Raw genomic sequence first — 19,077 nt, forward strand, 5'->3', positions numbered from 1 at the left:
GACGTGATAATATCCAGAGAAGTACAGAAGTGATCTTTTTCTGAGTATCCTTCTCAGGAGCAAGGACACTTTTCCCAGAAGACTCCCAGCTACCTAACTTCCTTTTACCTCTCACAAACGTGAATGTGGTTACCTATTAGAACTAGAATGTATATATGTCTAGATGTCTACAACTAGATGTAGTGACAGAGAGGATGGAATAATCAAGATTGTCTTAGACCTATGGGTTCTCCAACTTGTACTTAGACCAGCGTCACCTGGAGGCTCTTACTAAAGTACCTAAAACACAGGTTGCTGAATCCTACTCCCCCAGTTTCTGGTTCAATAGGTGTAAGGTGGGGCTCAAGAATTTGCATTTCTAACAAGTTCCTAGGTGATGCTAATGCAGCTGGTTGAGTATCCGCAGCTGGAGAACAGGAGCAGTCACCAAAAATGTCTGCTGGAAGATGTAACTTTATCAGGAGAGTACTGTTCTGGAATGGCATATTTCTATGAATTTTCTTTTTGAAATTTAAAGTTTCTGTAAGTTGTGCATGTGACAAACAATACTGATTGTGGTATACCGCAAGCCAAAATATGGAAGTAGAATTCAAGCTAATGGCCCAGGGCAGAAAAAGTGGTTTGAGTAAATGTCACCCATTGTCACAAACATCCACCCATCCTGCCCTACACACTGTGCTACTCCACACCCCTTCCTTTGCATATTTCTATTCTCTGTTTCAAGGCCGAGGCAGTTTCAACCGCCTACCTGCTGAAGTGGTATTGACCTCAGCCTTGTCTCTTGGCAGAGGAGACAATACGAGTGTAAGAAACAGCTCATAGTTTGGAGGAAACTAAGCCAAGCAGCTTGATGTTTTTGCAGCATAAAATATGAGGCTGGAAGTGGTGTAAGGTAAGGCCCTAGATTTGGACAAAAGCAAAACCACAGAGGGCTTTGTGGGATGTTGAGGAGCTTGAACTCAATCCTGTGGCCTTAGCAGCCACTGTGCAGAGACATGATGTGGTTAGAATTTGGTTTCATTTAGATCACACTGGTTGTGTGGAAGGCAGGCTTGAAACAGAGAGGCCCTCAGAGACTGGTAGTCCAGACAAGTGTCACAAGGCCTGAAGGAGAGCAGAGATAGTAGGCTTACAGAAGATAGAGATCTGGGAAATATTCAGGAGGTCAAAATCTACAAATCTGATGATCTGTTAGATGTAGAAGGTACAAGAAAGTAAGGTATCCAGGTATTTCTGAAGTTTTTACTTTCAGTGAGAATAAAGAAGTGAGCTGTCATGGGTGTGGGGATGGGTGTGGTAAAACAGGGACACAGGGAGATGAGATCAGTTTTCGATGCCCTGTATTTAAAGTGCTGGTCCCTCTGTGCATGAAAGTCAGGCATATTTGGGTAGGTTTGAGGAAGAGGCTACACTAGCAATAAGGAGAGATTTTAGAGTCAACCATAGTTAAATCAGGAGCATGTTTAGATCACCCAGGAAAAGCATGAAAGTTACAAAGGCTTTTAGCTAAGGATGGGGCCCTGGGAAAGTCCAATATTAATATGGCAGGCAAAGGAAGAGGTGGCAGTCAAAGACAGCAAAGATAGGAAGAAGACTAAGGTATAGATTATCAGGTTCAAGGTCACAGAGTTTGAAGCAGGAGGGAGTGGTCAATGTCATAAGTATTGTACAGAAGAAGTTCCTTAAGATAAAGCTTGGGGGGTGGGGGGAACAACTTGACAGAATTTGGACTTTGGGAAGGCATATACATTCCAGGGGAGTATCTGGGCATCTGAGTTGAACTATAAGAGGTAAGTGGAGACTTTTTTTTTTTTTTTTTTTTTAAGTTTTGATGAGAAGGGCATGGAAAGCAAGCAAGTAGTACTCACTGAGGTAGAGGGCAAGGTTACGAGCTCAGAGTGAGAGTAAAGGATTAAGTGGAGAGGGGTTATGAAGGTTTGGGATTAGTCAGGAGAGGTAGCTGTTCTTTGGGTGTTCTCAGAGGGTTGACCCTGTCTGCACCTGAGGTTCTTTCATTTTGCAGAGCTTTTGCAACCAAATTCAGCAAATGATATATTTTTAAAGGGGCATGCCAATAGATGTCAGGAAATATCTTTGAAAAATTCCTAAAGGAATAGATAGGTATATGGCAGAATGTATTTTGTAAGAATGGCCACAGCAGTATTTCCAAGCCCACATGGGAGGGACTTTGTAACTAACTGCCTTAATGAATAGAATGCAGAAAGGATGCTATGTGACTTCCAAGGCAAAAGGCAATGCAGCTTTCAACTTGTTCTTTATGTGAGCATGCTACCATGCTGTGAGGAAGCCCAAATTGCCCACATGTCTAGTGGCTGATGCTGGTTGTTGGCTAGGTTCTAAGGGCAAGCATCCCCCCAAAAAAGGAGCCAGTCTGAAGCTGTATTGTCCTTTGCTTTGGAAGTCACAAGGGTCATTTCTGTGCCCTGTCTAAATTCCTGACCTACAGAATCTGTGAGCATGATAAATGGCCATTCCATGCTACTAAGTTTTGGAGTAATTTACTCAGCCATAGTAACTGAAACAGCATCCAAATATCCATTCAAGTGAACATGAATATTAGGGAGAAACAAGATATGTCTGTATCCCAGATACAGTCACAAGACATATTGGAGGTTACTATTCTGATCCCTCTTGAATGCAAGACAATATTTTTACACACTTCCCAGACTTCAGCTTAAATGTACCCTAAATGTCTATTCTAAGCCATAACTTTATTGCTAAAGTGGCCTTTATTTAAAATACTTTGTGAACTCTGAAGGTTTTGTTTTTTGTTTCTGTTTTTATTTTGCTATTTTTGTATTCATGGTAATTGGTATTTTATTCCATCTAAGTAGCTTTCCAGTGTGCTAGTCTACTTTCAAAAATAATTTATTGAGCCTCTATACTACCTTTTCCTATCCTTGGGCATTAACTTAGACATACCCATACAGGTCTTATTTTTAAAACAAGCCTTACTAATATGTCAAAATATAACAGAGCTGAAATATTTTTCAGATCATTAAAGAGCAAAATAATTAAAATCATCTTAGCAATTTCCAAGAAATGGCTAAGCAACATCTGAGAAAGCACATGTACATAAAACTGTATTTTAAAACACTGACCATGGTTTCTACTTAATTTCTATTTTAATATTTTGGAGCTTACATGCAGAAAATTGAGATAATCATGTTTTAATTTGGGGTACATTATTTTCTACTTTAGACTGAGTATACTGTCAGTTAAAGGAAAACACACAGGTATTTTTTTATACCATTGACTAAATACTAAGTATATCAGCATAATTTCTCTTCCTTTACAATGACCTGGACTTCCCCAGAAACCTCCTACCTCCATAATCACCCATTAAATAGCATACTCTCAGATTACAGCTTCTTACCGTTGGGACTCACTTTCTCAGGAATCCCCAGTGTCGTAGCCAGAGCTTCATTCTCATTGATCCTTCAGATCCACTGATCTCCTGCCTCATTTTCCTCCTCATATTATACGAGCATCACTCTTTGGCTCCTATCACAGCATTTCTTGTTTCTACTCGTGTCATAACTGCCTAGAAAACTCTAGGATGGATGAATCGAATCACCCACTTTCTCATGTCTGTGCCTGCAGTAACTTGCATGCTGCTGAGGAAAAGTCACCCATGAACTGAGTGTAGTTATCCTATAACTGCATGAGTGCCAATATTAGAATCTCATTACGGTGCCTGTGTGTGAATTAAAAGAAGCAGTCCCTTCCTCAAAACACTTCTCTGTTGGGAAGTATTCTGGTTCTGTAAGAATAAGATACTTTATTGCTCTCTGCCACTAACCTGTCATAAAACATATACTAATCTATGCTTATGATGTGAACAGCATCCCTCTTAGGTATGTCAAGCTTGTGCAATACACAACCGGCACAGCTATACACATTGGCCCTAATGACTACCTCCAACTAGGGCCTCAAGCCACTAAATGTTCCTTTAGTCAAATATGTCATGCTTTGTCCTACATTCTTAAACCCAACTCTCCCCCGCCCACACACACTTTATTCTCAGGGGATGGCTATTTCTGATCCTTCAAGGAAAAAACTGTAGCCATTGTATGAGAATTCCCTAATTTTCCTACCACCAGATCCACAATCTTTGCACTATTTCTTCATTGCCTGCTCCCCTCACCCTCCTGTTCTTTCCTCTTCCTACTAAAGACTACTCTCTTTGTGTGGGCTCTATATTTCAATCCTTCCAGTCTTCTACACAAGGACCCACTAGCACCATGACAGCCCTTTCTCTTTGTTAACTTTGTACTCTGCCTCCCTCCCGTTTCCCACCTGCAGTCAAACATGTTTCAGTGTCCCCTATCAGGAAAAATCAGGTTTAGGCTTCTGTCCTCCATGTACTCTACTTCCCATCCAAGCTTCTCAAAGAGATGTTCCCACATCCATAAACCCTTTTCCTAATGTCTCCCCATTTTTCTTTCCACATATGCACATTTATTCAATAATTCTGTAAAGTGGATTTGTCTAATGCTAAATCCAGAAAGACCTTTTATTCGTATTCATACTTTACATAACAGTGGGGAAATTCATAGTTGACATATATTCTTCCTTTGAAATAACTTCTTCTTTTTTTTTTTTTGGTTGCCATGACACCAAATAATCTTGCTTTCTCTTCATTTCATTGGTTTCTCCCATACCTAACCCTTAAATGCTGAAATTCTGGTCATTTTTGTCTTTGTATTCCAAACCCTCTCCTAGGGGATCACATCTTTTCTCATGCATTATCAGTCACAGATACCAACAAATCCTAAATATAAATATCTTATTTAGTCCTCTTTGTGGAGCTCCAAAATGAAATATACAAACCCACTTGGGAGTATCTCATACTCAACTCCTACATAATGTACTCGAAGAATGAGTTAGTGTTCTTACGCTCCAATTTGCCTTTCATCCTGTCTTCCATGGCTCAGTAAATGCTACCTCTCTCTCCACTATGCCAGATACCTGGAGTCCACCCTCAACTCTTCTTTCTCTCCCCATTGGCAAGCCTTCACCAATTTCCATACATGTTAACCTCAAAGCAGATCTCAGGTGCCTCAACCTTCCTTCACACTGATTACTGCTACTCTTGTCCAAGCCACCATCATTAGTCACCTTAATGCTACATTAATATTTTCCCACAATCCATGCCTGTTCTCCACTCCCTTCCTCACCCATTTCTTAGTACACATCCAAAAATATGACAGAATAACCATTTAAAAACACAAATCTGATCATTTCACTCCTTTTCTTAATAGCTTCTCAGGATACCTAGACCTAAATTCTAAGACCTTTACCCATTCTACAAAGTCCTCCATGACCTGGCTCTTGCCCTTCGCTGACTCTGCTCCCACAAGCTGGGTCTCTTTCCTCCCAGCCCTTTCCCACCCCAGGACTTTCACATATTCTGTAACTTCCACACAGAGCTCACCCTTGAAACTTGGCTGTCACCATTGCATCCTCAAGCTCTAAGCTAAAATCAGTGACCAAACATAGAACTCTGCTTTTCCTGTCTAAACGAGGTTCCAGTCACATACTTCCAGAGTGTAATAATTTTCTTTTGAGTTATGTTTTCTTCAGTATGAAATATTTATTGTATGTCTATTAGTTCCCTGAGGGCAGAGATCATGCCTGTTCTGCTGAGCACTGTATTCCTGGTGCTGTGCATAGTAGGGGCATGAAACATTTGTTAAATGAGTGAATGCTAACACTTAATTGCACCTGTGAACTTAGTACTGCTCTTCTTCTTCCATTATTTCAATGGGTTGAAAACTATATTAATGGGAGTAGCTAGTTTAAGGTAGCTAGCTTGTCCAATTTATATAAAATAGCACCTAGTAAAGAGATGGTTTGATAGCCAGAAAATGCCTTGGGGAATGCTACATGTTGGTATCTACACACTTATATCTATCACTTACATTCATATAGGATTTGTTTTCCTTAAATTGCTGTCTCCCATTAAGCTCTGTGCCCTCAAGTTTGCCTAACAACATGTGTGCTCAATGGGAGGAAACTGACACATGTTTGGAGAATGAGTTACACCAAGCTGAGGATGGAAACTGCCAAAGCACCAGAAGCAGAGCACAGAGAAACCCCAGGATTGTTTTGGAAAAATGAAGAAAATGCAGGAAACAGGCCAAATGCCATGGGATACAGAGGTGCTGACTGGTGAGGAGAGTTGCTGGATTAAAATATAGCTCCCTGTTTCCAACTGTGGTATAATCATGTAAAGACAGGCAGGAAAAATGCTGGAAGCAGCTATATTGCTAATTCTCAGGGTGCATGTGTGTTCTCACACTCCCACACTTGTGCACCCTCATTCTCCAGCGCACACGCTCTCTCTCTCTCACACACACACACACACACACACTTCTCCAAAACCTGGTATTGCCTCTAGGCATCCCATATAAAGGTAGTCATCACGATTCTTTTTTAACTTGTTCTCTTTCCACCAAATAAGCAGAGCCTTAGAATCCAGAAGTAACTTCAAGCTTCTTTCCTACTATTTCTCAGGCAGAAATCCTGACTGGTAAATGCAGTCTCATAACCAGCTCTCAACCAAGTCATGCTCTGGCTGAAAGGGGCATTCCATCTGCAGTCAGCCAGGAAAGTGTCTGTGCCAGTTCTATCCGGTTCTCCAACGAGACCATGTGTGAATCACATTCTGGGAGCCTCTACTTTGCTCCTTATGATGTCGCTGTCATGGCACAGGAACTATGACTTATAAAATGAAAGATGAAAAAAAGTGGAACACTCTGAGTGTGAATAGTTATTATTAGAGATTATTCCCTCCTTGGCATTGTGAATTTTAATTTGAATAGATATGTTTAGTTTAAAGTGGCAAGTTCACCCAACTTAGGTGGGACTTCATGTCCCCTCCTGAAGTTCTAAAGGGACAGGAATCTAAGGAAATTCCATACATGGACCATAGTATTCATGTGAATACCAAGCAACCAAGTAGTCTCTCTTAAAGGTGTATGTCTTATCCACCCAACCAAACTGTAAAATTGAGGAGGAAACTATTTTATATATCTGTTTTATTTTCCATGGTATCCAACACAGCAGGCACATTCAATAACTGGTCACTGAAGCCACTGAGGGAAGTTCAAAGAATGGAAAAGAAGCCTGGAGTTTCTGTGGACAGTCGATTTATCTTTGAAGTGAATGTTCTTTTTGCAAATGTTAACTTTTTGCTCCTAAATCAAAGTGAAATGGTAAAAACACACACACACACACACACACAAAAGAAACAAAACAAACCCCACAAATACTGCCATAGAGAAGGCACTTAGGAATTCACATCTCCTTTTTAAAAATCCAATTCTCTCCTTGATCAACATTCCCATTAACTTTCCAAGCTTCTGTCCCTCATAGAAGGGTCAGTCTGCCTCTCTGGGAACCCCTTTCTTTCTTTTTTCTTTTCTTCTTTTTTTTTTTAAAAGATTTTATTTATTTGACAGAGAGAGATCACAAGTAGGCAGAGGCAGGCAGAGAGAGAGTGGGGAGCAGGCTCCCTGCTGAGCATAGAGCCCAAGTCGGGGCTTGATCTCAGGACTCTTGGATCATGACCTAAGCCGAAGGCAGAGGCTTTAGCCCACTGAGCCACCCAGGCACCCCTGGGAACCTCTTTCAAGGAGTCTCAGGGAAGCCGGAATCCTGACCCGTGCTTTAAGGAAAAACTCTGCCTTTACAGAAGGTACAACATAAGATGCAAAAAGGACAAGGCAGATCTTTCTTATTCAATTCGCAGGAAGACGAAGAGGAACAACAATGTTGCTTTTGAAAACAAGTGCTTTTGAAAACAAGAATCGTTCTCTAGGTGACAAGGGATTCTCAATTAATGTACAAACAGGCATATAAAAATGCTTGACAGAACAAACATAAAAGAAACAAGATTTCTGACTGAAGCTGAGGGGAAAAAATAATAAAAGGTACCAAAGGGAGTCACAAAGCATGGTCTTAAAGTTCTTCAAAAGGTATATGAGGTCTCTACCTAGAGGAAGCTTGCACAGTTCATTAGTAAGGTAGAAACAACAGTCAGGTAAGGTTGATAGCATACTTCCCTCTTTGGTTAAAAGCAAAAGTCTTCCCAGATCCGTTCACCAGGTGCAACTGTCATGTGGACAGATATACACATCTGAAGAGGACACAAGATCATCTACTGGGACCTGCATCTAAAACATCCAAATGAGTCTACCTCCTACTGCTATAAAATCTATAGAAAACAGGATGTTTTCAGTTTCCTTAGGACTCTCCCCACATTAATAGTTATTCCTTTAGTATCTCTACTGCCAAACAGTGCTGCAACCTGTTCTGATGATAACATGGTCCAGTTAAACTGGAGTGTGGGCCAGCACTGGATGGATAAAGTGGGCAAGTCACAGGGAACATGGTTAACAGATAAGCACAGTAGATCTCTGAGCAGAGATGCAGCATGACAAGACCATCAAGACCATTAGAGAAGGTACTATTTCGTATGTGTCTGTATATGGTGGTTGGAGGGGGAAGGAGAAGACTATGCAAGGGGCAAGAAAGACAGGGGGAGGGTTTATCTGTTAGAGATCTTTGATTAAAGCCCCAGGTGATAAAAATCCAAGACTGGTGTTGCTGCATGAGACTCAAGAGGAAGGGACCAGGACAAGGAGTATTCTGAAGGAAGTCTCAGTGGGCTATATGATGGCTGACTGGATAAAGGGGGTGAAGATAAGGAATGTGTCAGGTTTGAGTCTGGAGTCTCGAGACTGGTAGGGCCATCAACAAAGCCAGGTAAATTGTAAGAACAAAAGGCTTATCTGAGGAGGAGACTGAACATGGGGAGAGGACAGTATCATGTCAAGCAGATTGTGAAGAGACCAGCGTTTCCTATGGGGTCTCATTAGCTTAAGTCAAAAACTAGGCTTAGTGGATGAGATCCAGTGACCGATACCGAGAACACAGTTGTAGCTGTGACAATGTATTAGGTCACTTACCGAGTTTGAGGATAGTGAAAGACAGAGGATCTGATGACGATTTTTGAGGGATGCCTTCTAGTCAGCTTGAGAAAGAAAAGGAGCCTGTTGGTGAAATGAAAGGACGGAGAAAGGATATTTTCCAGAAGAAGCAGATTAGTGAATAGCTGAGAAATCACTTCCTCTCTCCTCCCAGGACTTTGGGAATAGCTCATGGCACTGGTGTTATCATATACGTGTCTGCCTCTCTTCCAGCATGGAGGGAAACATTAAAGGCAAAATGTAGTCTGCCTCACTACCTGGCTGGGGGTTTGCAAGGGGATTGCCTCTTAAGCCTATCTTGGCTCCAAACAGGATCAGCTGCATCCAAATAGAGCAGTGCAGCTGATGACGGAGGGCATAATTTAGCTCCCCAGGATCTCCTTGGGCTCTTGGGTATGGAGAGGAAGAAATCCAGAAGATTTCACCTGACCTGCAGAAGGAAGTAGAAGGTGGCTGAGGGTCCAGGTGGTGAACTTGATAGGGAGGGGCCCCGGGTTGAAGGCCAAACTGGAGTCTAAAGTAGTCTGAGTTGCCATTAGGGTGATTTGTCAAGGAAAGGTGGCTGAAGCTCCTAGAACATTACCAGAGCCAAGGAAGAGACCAGGGCTTATCTTAGCCATAGGCTTCAGGGACATACCATGCAAGCACAGACTAGCCATATTGCAGCAAAGACAAGGAAAAGAGCCAGGGGATTTAGGGTGGTTTCAAGAATACCATCCTCCCTGCCCAATTCTAGGATGTAGTCAGCCCAATGCCCTCCTGGGGAGAAATAGGATGGAATTGTGAAAGAGCATTCCAAAGAGACTAAAACTAGTGCTAGTAGGAAGACACATTTGGAGTAGATTCAGTATTTAAACTGAAACAAGGGAGAATATTTACCCTCCTTTAACTGATAAATCTTTAAGTCCCCACCATGCATTCTCATAAAGAAAACACTTCTGGTCTAGAAAATAAGGACTTATGTATGTAGAGGTGACCTGAGTACATTTATAACCCCTTCCCATCTGGTCCATGTTCTGTGTGGCGATAAGAAAGTTATTTAACCTCTTCAAGCTTCAAAATCCTCATCTGTCAAGAGGGGATAATGATATCTATCCTTTGAAGAATTTTAATGAGCTTATTTATGTAAAATGCTGGCACAAGAGAAATATTTAGTAATGTGTTTATTAATTCTGTTATCATTTCTACTATTACATTCAGCTTCAAAGTCTTATTTGTCTTACTCAAGAATGGCTGACATTTGTCAAGAAATGCCAAAGTACTATATTCTTGGCATTCTTCATTTATGATTTCACAGACTCTCATCTATCCCCACAAGAACAGAAATGTCATTCTGCAACAAATGAGCAGTACTGTTTTCATATCTGTGACTCTTCCTCAACCTTGGTACTCACTACAGAAAGTACGTCAAAGTCAGGACATTATTTCTTTTGAATAATGTTGGCCATAACAAGCCACACAGTACAATGACGGCAGTTTTGCAGGACCTGGTGGTAAAGGCTTCTCAGTCTGAGACTGATCTAGTCCTAAGTGGATGGACCAGTGACAGGCGGTAGACAAACCACAAGAACCAGGAAGGATGCGGGGGTGGGGGGGTGGGATTTATTTGTAATGCTGCGGTCATTTTTAACATGCGTATTAGGATATATGCATGTTAGTGCCAGATTGCCTGGAAAATTCCCTGTGTTGAACATGTATAAATTAATTCTCAGAATTGTTTGCTGTGCACCCACAAAGCAGCATGATCTTGAGTAATCAGTTCTAGATAATAACTAACCTGAGACTCCATTCTAGCTTTTTCAAGTTATCTGAGTCAGTGTGGAGTACACTAAGGAGGGTTTAGTGGAAATAGGAAAAATGATTTAATTAGCAAGATTAATACAGATTGTTAATGAGCAAAGTAAGTATATTTGAGTGTCTGTGGTATACAAATCTCCAGGTTCTAGGGTTTAAGAAAACATATATGGTGATTACCAAAAAGCACAATAATGCTTAATATAGTAGGACCCCTGGGAGAATCAAGTGGCTTCATTTAACTGGCTTTTCCATATAATTCAAGTCTACTCTATTTTTTAAAACTTAAAAAATGAGATATCTTTGTCCATTAAACATCTGTCCTTTTGAATGTCTATCATTAGAGAGAAATTGCTTTTTGATGGATTAGTCATCATTGTAAGCATCAGCTATGCCACCATGGTGCTCTGAGAAAGTACATCTTAAGATGTGGTCAGGGGATTCCCCAGCAAGGGAATCACCTCCGGAGCTCGCTGAAAATGAGATGCCTAGGGTCCACCCCAGGCCTCCTAAAACAGGATCATCAGGTGGAATCCAGGATTCTCCATGTCCAGCTTGCTTCTTAGGCAATTCTCATTCTCAACACAGACCATAGAGGCCCTAATTCAAGGTTGGTTGTATGTGTGTCTTTTAGGGAAAACATCACGAAGGTGTGCTCTCTATTTGTCCCAATTTCCTGAGGGGCCTCTGTCTATTCCTTTCTTCTCAGGAGTCAAAGTCTTTGCATAGTGTCCTGGCTTTAAACCTACAAGCCAATATGCATAGGACCCTTGGACAGAGTGCTGGCCTTTGTGATGTCTACTTTCCATCCATGAGCCTTATACCATTTGTTCACACATGGGGCTCTGAGCTTGAAGTACATTGCTGTGGGACTTGGGTTCCTGACCCTAAGGACACCTGAACACCAGCCATTCCACCTCAAAAGGGCACTCAGAGAGCAAGGTAGAAGAAAAGCGCAAAATGCTGAATGTAGAAATGTGACTAGATGTTCAGAAGACAGATTGATGAACTGGCCTAGAGAGAAGAAAGAAAAAAATACCAGTACTCTTGAAGAGTACAAGTAAAATGGGCCTTTGAGGTCAGAGAAAATGAGAACAGAAGGTGTAGAATGTTCTGGAAGATTGTGGCCCGGTCTCTTCCACCACAAAAAAAACATTTTCTCCCACAGCAACTTCACTACACAAGGGATCCATTTATTGGATTAGGTAGAACTTGGGGCAGAATGGTAGGAGGAGCATTGAGTTTGGATTCAGAGGACTCTGGTTCAAATGCTGATTCATGTATGTGGCTGTGAGCAAGTCAGTCAGACTTTGCCTTTTCAGTCTTAGCTGTGAAACAGGACAAAGAATTCATGCCCTCGCTGACTGCTGTGTAGCTTTAACGAAGTGATGAATATGAAACAGCTTTTTAAACTGAAGAGCATTTTACAAATATTTAATCAGAAATATTCTGCATTGTGTACATATTTAAGTAGCTGCTACATCTATCTATATGGCAGAATGCTAAGAAAAACCCTCGGCTGGGAAAAAATTCAAATATGTTAATTATCTCATATAAATAAACTGATCATATTGTTCAGCATAGAACTTAAATATCTGCTGTGCTTTTGTACTAGAAAAAGATATCTTTAAAATGAGCAGTATTTTGACTTTTGCACAACTCATATTTAACATTCTATGAAAATACATTCTTCATTTCTCAAAGGATAGGTGAAAAAGTTGATCAAATCTTCATTTTGTTTTCAAAACCCTCTTTCCTAACATCAATTTCTTAATGTCTGTTTTCCTTACATGATTTATTTGCTGAAACTGCAGGATGGTGGGAGAAATGGGGACATGACAGGAGAAGAGAGAGGCAAGTAGGTCAACACTGAAAACAAGAGGTTTGCCCCAAACCTAAAATACACTAAAGATAGGAAAGAGAGAGGCTAACTTTGGAAACCATTGTCTGGCTCACATCACTACTTTTAGCTATTGCTTTTTAAAGTGGAAAGATGTGCAAAAATTAAAAAAAAAAAAAAAAAAAAGGCCAAGCTAGTTCTCTCAGCAAAGAATTAAAATTAAAAGCAGACGGAGACTCAGATAATAAGTACCAATAAAAGCTTGAGCTGACATAGCTTCAATTTACAAATCATTGGCTTTTCCTGGCAGGGCTTGGGGAAGGAGGGTAAGGAAGTTTTGCCTACACTGGATGAGGAAGATATGGAAATCTTTAAAGATGCTTCCAACTTGTTAAAACACTGATTTATGGTGACCATGATAAAATCTTGGTGGAACCCGAGTACAGTCTCCAGTCTCTGGGAGTCGTGGTAGCTACGAAGCCCTTATGCCTTCCCAGTCATATTTGATTTTGACAGGTACACTCAGTTAAGGGGCCCCCAATCCATAATGTGTGCACAAAAAGACACGTGGTTTAGAATCGGCATGTATTTCAGTTTCTTTTGAAACTTGAGCATTAGGAGGCCCTGGTAAGAGCATTAAAAATAAACTAGTAAAAAATAAAAATGAGGAAGCTAAAGCAGATAGAGATCAATTTAGGACAAGGGAGATTACTTCTCCAGAAGTTTTAATGACAAAATTGGTGCTCATAGGCACATAAGTATGCTTTGTTTTTATTTGTAAAACCTGGAAGGTGACCTATAAAAAGGAACTAATGAAACTGCTAGATTTAGAGAAAAGGGCTGAGAGAGATACAGTGGTGCCAGCAAGATCTTGTCTGAGTATATGGAGTATGCGTGAAAGTTAGATGTGGACAGTGAACACAGGACACATCATTCAAGCCAGCAGAAAACCTCCAAGTTGAGAGACCAAATACCAGCCTATACGATGCTCCAACCCAACTCCAAGGACCTAATGTGGAGTCCAAACTCTGCAGACTGTTCCTTCTGAAACAGCTCCCAGCTCCCCCTTTCTTTTTTGGGAGAGGATTTTTCTCTACATTCTCACTGATGCATATCAGAGAACTTTTTCCTTCTGGGATGCAGTTGAGAAGAGATGGGAAAAGCTATCTGTTTACTTTCTCACCTTTGCCCCAAACCCTTCAGGATAGGCATAACTCTGCTCTTAGAACAGTAAAGGCTTTCAAAAGAAACATTCTTCTCTTTCTCAATTTTGGTGGGTTTCCCTCAGGCATTTGCCTTTGATCCTTCTTCTCTTCAGTGACATCACCACCTCACATGGCTCTTCCTTGAAGATGGTTCTTGAAAATGACTTCATCCTCCAAACTCCTCATTCAGCTGCTCATGTGACATCACTTTTGAAACCTGGTTTCTCATCTGTTTTCATTAACTTAAGAGTTTTCTATCCGTATTTTCCCTTCTATCAAATCTTACTTATTCTCACTCAAATATTAATTTTCATTATTTTTATACATGTAATTGGAAAGATAATACATGCATAGGACACAAGCTTTAAAAGCACCCAAAGGACATACAGTACAACGCCAACCTCATTCTCATCCCCCGCCTCCCATCCCCCAACCTAGTCCCCTGCCAAAGAAGCAATCACTATTCCCAGGTTCTCGTGTATCTTTTTCCCCTTAAGATAAAAAAAAAGTGAAAGGGAACAAGGCCCTAAATGTAATAAATTTTACTCTGTTAGCTTCTTTTCAGCTTCCCTGTCTATTTGATAAATTTATTTATTTCCCATGCTTTAAATCTATGGGCTTTTCATATGGCCCTTCTTCCCTCTATGTGGGTTATTTTCCAAATCTCTCAGCCTGGACCTCTCTCAGAACATGAACTAATACCCATGAACTATGTTTGCTTATAAGAATGCGGAGTCCTACCTCTGAAGGCCTGGGGGAGAAGGGGTCGCTATTTAAAAGAACAAAGCAGGAAAAAAAAAACCATCCCTTAATTTGTTTATGTAATTAATCTATCTTGAGAAGTATCCCTTATTCCAACGTCAGCAGTCACCAGAAGAACCACAGTAAGGAATCAGCATCTAAATGACAATGGTTGTCTCAGGATCACAGCTGGGGAGTGAATTTAAATAGATGGATGGACAGATAGACGGGTAGTTGGATAGAAAGAGCCAATCAACTGTGAAGTGTTACCAAGCCCTAAAATCATATTTCATTTGATGGGAACAACAGAAGCCTGATTAATGCATGTGGGAATCTCATGTCAAAGTTAAACCAATGGCCTTTCAAGGGCCTGCTTCTTCTTAGGACTCCCTGAGTCCATGTGAAATTGGCCAATGTAAGATTTTAGGACTCCCATATATGAATTTCATTCATCCTGTGTAATGATTAAGTGTGGGATAACTGTTGAATATGAAACAGAATTTTTTCCCTTGGGATATTTCTATTATACCTGGGATTGCCCTGAAAATGTTACGCTAGAAGGGGAAGCACATACACATTAAAGTTGCTTTTTGTTCAAGGTTTTCTGTTCACTAAAAATTCACTAAAGGAGGCAAAGTGAAGTCACTGTGAGACACGAGAAATGAAACTGGTGGAGAAACTGCACGCTTTAGTGAAGAGAGCTACCATGGACCAGGTCATATGCTGGATAACATGTGGGCCTCCGTGGCTAATCACCCTCTGAGATTACTATTATGTCAGTTTTCTGAAGATCAAGTATAATCATGTCTTTTTTTTTTTTTTTTTAACCTCAGGACTGTGAATGGAAATACTAGTTTTCTATGAACTCATTCTTGTGATAGTTCAAACGCTAAGTACAGATCGGCTTAGGACTTGGATGCAAGAAGATTCTGAGTTTTACTGAGCGACAGGAGAACCTGTAAAACCCTAACAGTCTGTGACTCCATCACATAGTCAGTATTACTTGGATAAATTTTGTTAGAAACACTTTCTTGGGGGGGTTTCTCAAAAAATAACCCAATAATTTAAAAAGTACCACTCAAAACCTTTCAATATCCCTTGGTGACAAAACAACACAGAACACATGTTTTTCCCAAAGCAATTGTGATTTAGTAGTTTTCTTTCTGAAATACTAATTCTCCATAGCCGATTTAAAAATCCAGTCTGATGTAAAAGTGACAATTCAGACAATCATCAAATCATTTTGCCACCCCCCACCCCGGCACTGAAAGGTCTGGTTATAAAGAAGAGCGTATCTGAAGGAAATTATTTTTAACTCTAATAAAACTTACAGTACTGTAAAGTTATTAGCATTCAGGAGATAGCCGATATATTGCCTCTGTTTGAAATTAAATAAAATCGCACTCTATTTTGTGTACCTAAGTAAAACCACCATTTTATAAAATAAGAATAATAGCATAGTGGAATGGATCCCTAAAGCATAAACATTCAAAACCAAAGTGCTCAGCTAACCCATGAGGGCACAACTGTCTTTTCATACTCAATTCTTGAAGATGGTAAGACTTGCAACCAGTTTGCCAAGACGGAATAAGAGGACTAGCTGAAAGAGGATATTTGAGCTGTTAACCAAAAGGAAGAGGGTAATCTGGAGGGGTAGACAGATAGGGCAGACTTGGAGACAGAAATGAGAGAGACAGTAACTAGTATATCATACTACTTGAATAGAGTATTTTCCATTTAAGCATAATCTAAAATGACACCTTCTTTAGAAGCTACCAAAAGGAGACAGAGGCAGATGGAACAGTCTGTGGTCGGGCTGGGGGGAGGGAGGGAGCGTGTGTCATGGGCCCCAGCCACTCCTCTGACCCTACAGCCAAAAGCACAACATGGTGAAACATGGAAATAATGAATCCATCTAAGACATTCTAGCTGCGAACGCACCGAGAAGGCCTTGTTATAAAATGGGCTCATTATATGGTGGCAATTTTGATCTGGAACCTGCTGGTTCCACTCAGGAAGTTCTTGTGTTTTGTATATTATCATCCACGAAATTCTAGAAACCAGGTTTGCATATGTCATCCAATACATATAAGTCTTAGGAAGAAAAACCAGACAATTTGGCAAAAGGAAAACTATCTTGGATGGGATCAGTTCACACTTCGGTAATACACTTTTGTCCAGAGTCTACTCTGAAACTTGAGAGTTAAGTAAGCTTTTTCCTCAAACAACTGGAGAAGTGCCATATGCAAAGATTTGATACCTCTCTCAAGAAAGAAATAGTTCTTTCCACTCCCCCATGGAAAAATCTATTTTAAACCAAAACATTTGCTTTTATGGTATTATACAGGTTTTTTTTTTTAAATAGAGCAATATTTACTATTCTAACAGAAATTAGATAATATAAATTATGAATTAGTATGTTTACACAATATCTTCCAGGATGATAAAATCAAATGACTGCTTACTTCCATAGCATAAGTGTTGTTTTTATTCAATGGCAGGATTAAATATCATTCAGTAATACAAACATTTATAAGATGCCTATTATGTTTGTTCATTATGGATTCGGGGTTCAAAGGAAGGTCTTACAGTTATTTGCACACCCATGTTCATAAGTAGCACATGCACACTAGCCAAGCGATGGAAGTATCCTAAATGTGTCTGTTGGTGAATGAATAAATAAAATGTGGTGGTATAAGCATAAATATTATTTCTTAAATTATTATTCCTTAAAATTATTATTATCATTCTTTGAAAAGGAAGGACATCCTGCCCTATGAGACAACATGGATGAACCGTGAAGACATTATGTAGTCACAAAAAGACATATACTGCATGATTCCACATATATTAGGTTGCTAAAGTAGTCAAATTCATAAAAACAGAGAGTAGCAAAATAGTTACCAGAGGCTGAGTAGAGGGAAATGGGGAGTGGATGCTTAATGGGTACACAGTTTTGGTTTTGCAAGATGAAAAAGTTTAGGAGATCTGTTGTACAACAATGTGCATATACTTAATACTACTAAACTGGATACTTTAAAATGGCTAGATGGCAAATTTTATGGTATATGTTTTATCATAATGAAACATTTTTAAATTCTTAAAACTTCCTCACTTTAGCACACACTAGAAATGCCTATAAATCAGAGGCCAGCAAACTCTTTTCTGTAAAAAGGCAAAAAGTAAATATCATGGCTTTGCAGATCAGTCTCTGTTGTAATTACACAACTCTCCACGATATCATGGAGACAGACAGAGATAATATATAAGTGAATGCATGTGGTCATGTTACAATAAAACGTCACTTACCAAAACAGGTGGCTGGCCCATGTGCATTAGGTTTCTAACCCTTGCAAAAGTATTATCTAAATAAAAGATAATTGGGGGGGGGGGCACCTGGGTGGCTCAGTGGGTTAAGCCACTGCCTTTGGTTCAGGTCATGATCTCAGGGTCCTGGGATCGAGTCCCACATTGGGTTCTCTGCTCAGCGGGAAGCCTGCTCCCCCCCTCCCTGCCTGCCTCTCCATCTATTTGTGATCTCTGTCAAATAAATAAATAAAATCTTAAAAAAAAAAAAAAAAGATAATTAGGGGACACCTGGGTGGCTCAGTCATGATCTCAGGGTCCTGGAATGGAGACCTGCATCGGGCGCTCTGCTCAGCAGGGGAGCCTTCTCCCCCTCCCCCTTCTGCCTGCCTCTCTGCCTACTTCTGATCTGTCAAATAAATGAAATCTAAAAAACAAAAAACAAAAAAACAAAAAAAAAATAATTAGAATCATTTTGTAAAAATATCACTCTCCTATACCCAAGAATTATGAGTGAAGTATTCTTCTTTTCCAGAGTCTGAGATTACATCAACTGCAACAGGATCAAGCAGACTCAACAAGACCAGTACTTAGCTGCAGGAGGAGGAAAACCCTACAATGACAAAGGACAGGTTAGCTCTGTTCCAGTGTCTATTCTTCTCTACAGATAAGCTTAAGAATTCCAGAGTTTAACAATTTAGAGAAAGAATAATGTTACAACTGGAAAAGAGCTTGGTGACCAGCTAGTACCTATTTCTCCTTTAGTGAATGAGAAAATTACCATAGGCTCACTAGACCTATCCCAGCTGTCACAGCGGGTGTAGGTAGGGCTGGGGACAGAGCATAGAACCACCCCAACCCTGAAGTCATGCTCCTTTCTGTTTCCAAACAGGAGCAGTAGCCTGCTGGTTATGAGGTCTGCAAGTGATCTGTTTCATGCCTGCTCTTCCAAATGGTCTTGACTTAAACCTGAAACTAACTTTTACCATTCAGTGAGTTCAAGGGGGAAATCAATAAAGACACATAGACCCCCAAAATCCTCATCTCATGAAATTAAAAAATGAAAGCAGGGATATAATTATTTGTTCCCTTCCCACGTGTGCCATATGAGAATGGCATATCTTTCCTATAGCATTTAGGTAAAGAAATAGCCACCCAGCGGGAAGGTTAACAA

General features: G+C 40.3%; 1 protein-coding gene and 1 long non-coding RNA gene across 16 annotated transcripts in view; one reads left to right on the forward strand and one right to left on the reverse strand.

The window, feature by feature from the left end:
• Positions 1-19,077, reverse strand: part of ICA1 (islet cell autoantigen 1) — a 141,538-nt gene that overhangs the window by 80,565 nt on the left and 41,896 nt on the right. The gene's annotated exons all lie outside the window — the stretch shown is intronic.
• LOC131829433 (uncharacterized) lies at positions 762-18,536 on the forward strand. The gene is made up of 3 exons (XR_009352852.1): positions 762-892; positions 5,991-6,195; positions 18,439-18,536. It is a non-coding gene; the product is annotated as an uncharacterized LOC131829433 (long non-coding RNA).

This window comes from Mustela lutreola, chromosome 4, assembly GCF_030435805.1.
Source record: "Mustela lutreola isolate mMusLut2 chromosome 4, mMusLut2.pri, whole genome shotgun sequence".
Taxonomy (NCBI): domain Eukaryota; kingdom Metazoa; phylum Chordata; class Mammalia; order Carnivora; family Mustelidae; genus Mustela; species Mustela lutreola.